This window comes from Tenebrio molitor, chromosome 4 (genome assembly GCF_963966145.1).
Source record: "Tenebrio molitor chromosome 4, icTenMoli1.1, whole genome shotgun sequence".
Classification (NCBI taxonomy): domain Eukaryota; kingdom Metazoa; phylum Arthropoda; class Insecta; order Coleoptera; family Tenebrionidae; genus Tenebrio; species Tenebrio molitor.
Window position 1 is genome coordinate 8,998,411 of NC_091049.1, and position 4,971 is coordinate 9,003,381.

The window sequence follows — 4,971 nt, forward strand, 5'->3', positions numbered from 1 at the left end:
TTTAATTGCCTCATTTTCCATCGACAGTTTTGGAATCTTGTGGTACTTAACATTGTTTCCTCAAAACTTTTAAAACAAAAATGATTCAGTACCCATTGAATAATTTAGCAGCAACAATTCAGTTCTACACACCTGTGGTTAAACACCAGTGGATAAGTTTACAAAACTGAAATAGAGAAAATTAAATTCGTATGAGATGGATTGAACCATATGAACTTTACAGTTCACTTTGATAACAAATCCCGTCTTGATGGATTTTAGTCACTGTTACTCACGGTAGTAAAACGTTGGAACAATCTCTTTAAACGAATCTTCACTGTTGTGGTTAATAATTCAAAGAATTTTTTGAAGGTAAACATAACCTCTTAATTTCAACAATAATAATCTACTTCGTATCATTTTCGTATTGAACTATGGAACGGCAAAAGAAAAAAAATCATTTGTTTTCATGGGCTCGTTGACTACAAACATTTATAATAACCCAACCAAAAATAGGACATAACCAATTACAGAAAAAAAAGACGTTTCTGTCATCCGTTGTCTTTTAATTCAAATAATCGTCACTTGAAGTCTCTACTGTACGTACGATTTTTTTAAATGTCAAGAACAATTTTTCTTACGGAGAAATCATCGAGTGGGACGGCCATAATTAGATGAGAAAGTTAAATGCCTAGATAAAGAAGAGAATAGATTGGCCACTCTCTCAGATTCAACGGATAACAAGTTTCGGCGCCATCTATAGTTGCCGCAAAAAAGTTTTACGAAGAGTCGGTAAAAAGTTGATTGGAGGCCTGTAATCGTGCTAAGGCGGCAAAATTGAATCCTGTACTATGCACTGCTTCCAAAAAAATTTTTAGGGTGATAATTCAAAACAAGGTCAAATAAAATGTTACAATATTTATTATAAAACATGTATGAATACAAAAATTGATATACGAGCAAACCGAATGCATAAAACAAGGCGTTTCTACATATACACATATATTGCGATCAAAAAATTTTGGACACTAATGTCATCGTGCTGTCATACATTTTAAAACGACCCTTATGTATTAATAACCTCAATTTTGATTGTGTCAGTTTTGAAAATGTGAATGTCAGATTTACCGAGAAAATATTTAAAAAATTATATTTTAAACCGGTGTCAAATTGACAACAATTTCATCTTTCATGTGACAGTTTCAATAAAGCATGGTTTAGAGTAATTTTTTTAAATGTGACAGAAGTTTGATGTCCAAAATTTTATGATCGTGATAGTACGTACAAAGGCCGGCAAAAAAAAAAACTAGCCATCATTTAAATGTCAGTGTCAAAAAAGCAGTAATTACACATTTGGATTTTGACGTAACACAAAAGTGATGTCTGGTTTTAATTGTATGTATTTCAATTTAAAAAAAAAAAAACGGGAAATGTCAAAAAAAACCCGACACGTTTCTTTTCATGTTTATCAGTTTGAAAATAGCTTTTTAGAAATATATTACAATATTTTGACGGTATGTCAGTATATAAATAAATAATTCAATAACAAAGTGTTTAAAAATTATTTGATAGGTACTGTCGAGTAGACAATTAATTGACAAATATTTAAAACCCAAATTACATTACGAAATACATATGTCATTTCCCGTTTTTTCAAATTCACCTACATTTTGAATAATAATAATAATACATACCTATTATACACATTTATACACAATTTTTAATAAATATACAGGAGAACGAAACAACAACAATTGACCATTTCTATCTCAACAATTAATGACACAGATTACTTCGGAAAAGGTATTTGAATTTACTTTTCTTGTTATATTTTTCAGATTGTAGTGCAAGTATAATAAAAAATAGCGTATAATACACTTTTAAGGGTCTTTAAAGCACTTGCGACGTTAAAAGCACTCCGCTACGCGTCGTGTTTTAAAGGCTTCCTTATAAACAATATTGTACAATGAGGAACATGAAATCCTGGGCAGTCTGTTATTGTCATTTCAAAAAGTGTCAATGTAAATGCACCTTTACCGTCATTATGATTGATATTTTCAAAAAAACTGTCAAATTAACTTAAGCTTGGTTATGAGTAGCTAAGGTATGGTTCAGAAATGTTGACAATGAATGACACATCTGCCCAGTTTTCCGTGTCCCCAATAGTAAAACAATACTCGTAAAAAAATAAAATAAATACAAATTCCAATATTTTTTTAAAGATAATTGGATTCATCTCTTACTTTGAGTGGGAGTGGTAAACAAAGAAGTCCTCACCATCTTGGTCTGTGGTAAGTAAAGAGCGATCAAATTAATTTGTAATCGAGTCATCCATGGATTTGAATCCGTATGTCTTTTAGATTGATATGTCCAGATCTAACCTTTGTTTTTTGTTCAAGAAACGACATACGATTTCGGATTCATGGATAACTCGATTACAAATTAATTTGATCGCTGGATATGTCTTTTCTGGCTCTTCCACAGACCAGGATTCAGGAGAATGCCCAATGATGGTACGAGGTAAAGCTCGAAGCGCATCTAAATTAAAATAAGTATCAATTAGGTATTTGAACTATAACATAAAAACAGACCTACCTTTTATTTTTTCAGGAGTAACATACATATTTATATTCTTCCTGAAGGTGACTGAAGCAGTCTTCTGTCTTGGAAGATTCCTTAACGCCTGAGAAACAAACATAATATAAATAATTAAATATAAATTTTGATTTTTCGTAAACATTGATTGATTATTATCAAAGTTTAAAAATTTAATTTTTACAGCCTACCTGCGCTTTGGAATATTTTCACATCCGGGTACACAACACGGCTTCATTTTTTTACAAATTGTCCAAAAGTACTTAAAAATTGAACACAAAAACACAAAATCTACATGTATTTTTCCACTTTCCACTAAATTGCGTCATGCCTCGCAACACTTTTCTGGGAATTACTAGGAAAGTGAATGCGATTGGGGATTTATCCAGGATGACCAACCGTAGGAATTACTAAATTGTGTTGGTAGTAGCAAATTTTTTAATTTTTTTCTGATCTGAGCGCCATCTGTAGTTGCCGCAAAATATTAAACTTGATTCAAGGTCGTCTATTAGAGTGCCCTACCCCTGGTTAAATGGAGGTAACCGGAATTATTTGTAAGAGATTCCACACTTGGCTAATAGTTACCCCTGCATCCACTAGATGGCGCTCAACACATTTGTTCGTAACAGAAATCTGTACAGAATGAAGACAATTTGTTAAATTAACGTATTTAATTACAATTATCTTCTGTAAATTAATAATAAAATAAATCACATTTATTTATAAATATGTGTTGGTTTTTTCACAAGGATTTTATTCATTAATTTTTAACGTATAGGGGAATTTTGGTTTGACATTGGTACTTCTGGTTGCCTGGTTATATTGGTATCACTGTTAACCGTTCTGTGTTTCACGTTTAAATTATTTGAATTCAACAGTTATCAAGGTGGTTTGTTTATTTTGAATTTACTGAAGTTTTTATTGATCTCAAATGAAAATTTATGGATGAGATGAGTCTATTGAAAAATAATTTATCGTGCAAATTAAAATTTACTGGTAATGAACCATATTAGCAGAAATATCAGTATAGAAAAAAATGTGCAGTGCGGAAAAGAATTTCTTGAAAACTCTACAATAAAATACCGAGCGATCATTTAAAAAATAAATCGAGTTTGCTTTGGGGCCTATGCTATAGCATGGGTTGCCATAGGTAACACGCCGACTCGATTTATTTTTTAATTGATCGCACCGTATTTTACCTTTCCTAAAAATGTGCAACTGGGACAAGACTTATTATTTCTATCTGGTCGAAGATTGTTTGGATTATACACGTAGGACTGTTTACTGTGTACTGTTGTTATAATTTTTTGTACCGATTCGAAACTTGCTTGGTGTTTGTTATTTTTGTTGGTGCTTTGACCGGTGTGTGTTAATTATTGTACTTTCATTAATATTATCATGGAGTCAGGAAACATTATTTATAAAAATAAGTGTTGTGTACTAAATTGTAAATGTAATGATCGGGTGAGTAAAAGACATCGTTTTCCCAAAAACGTGGATCTATTAAAAAAGTGGGTGGAAAACATTAAAGAGCCACGTCTAAGGGAATTACATCCGGAACAAATATATTCTTCATTTTATGTGTGTAATAGACATTTTGCACAAGAGTATCTGGTACCAGGAACAAGAAGGGGGCTTAGTAGAGATGCTGTTCCCACATTGTGTTTATCGGGTTAGTAAATAGGTGTTTTAAATAATTGCTAAATATGTTAATTGTTGTGGATGCTTTATTAAAGTGCTTTCTGAAGAAGATAATGTAATGGAAGTGGAAGTGCTTTCTGAAGAAGATAATGTGGAGATGGTGGAAGGTGGCATGCTACAGGAAGTGTCTGCTTCATGCACTAGTATACAGCCCAGTGATGATGAGGGGTGTAACCAAGTTGCTGATTTACCGACGACGACTTCAGAAGTAAAAGAATTCACCTCTGCAAAAACGCCTCATTTGTCACGTAAATAATATTCCTGTTCGTAATGCTAGTATATTAACAATCTCAATATTATTTAGACAAAAAACGTCGAGGAATTCTGTCGTATGTAGATGTGACTCGAGAAAAAAATTTGACCCCAAAATGTAAAAAGTTGTATAATATGGCGACCGAATGGGGACGTAGAACAGCAAGAGTGCAGCATAAAGTGAAAAATCTTCAAACAAGATTAGCTAATGCTGAGAAGGTAGCAAATAGCAAAAGCTTTGCAAATTTACTAGAACATGTTAACAGCTCTACATATACTTTCATCATGCAACAAGTTAGGAATCAAAAATTAAGACCAAAAGCCAGAAGATTCACTTTAAATGAAAAAATATTATCTTTAACCTTATTAAAAGCAAGTGGAAAAGGCTATCGGTTGCTTTCAAAAATTTTTTGCTTGCCATCTAGAAAAACTTTGACAAATTTA

At 32.2% G+C, this 4,971-nt stretch overlaps 2 long non-coding RNA genes across 2 annotated transcripts; one reads left to right on the plus strand and one right to left on the minus strand.

The window, feature by feature from the left end:
• Nucleotides 1-882: 882 nt before the first annotated feature.
• Nucleotides 883-2,756, minus strand: LOC138128058 (uncharacterized). The gene is made up of 2 exons (XR_011158510.1): nt 2,575-2,756; nt 883-2,517 (listed from the first exon to the last, which is right to left on the minus strand). It is a non-coding gene; the product is annotated as an uncharacterized lncRNA (long non-coding RNA).
• A 349-nt stretch (nt 2,757-3,105) lies between these two features.
• Nucleotides 3,106-4,663, plus strand: LOC138128059 (uncharacterized). The gene is made up of 3 exons (XR_011158511.1): nt 3,106-4,246; nt 4,311-4,523; nt 4,580-4,663. It is a non-coding gene; the product is annotated as an uncharacterized lncRNA (long non-coding RNA).
• The last annotated feature ends 308 nt before the right edge of the window (nt 4,664-4,971 follow it).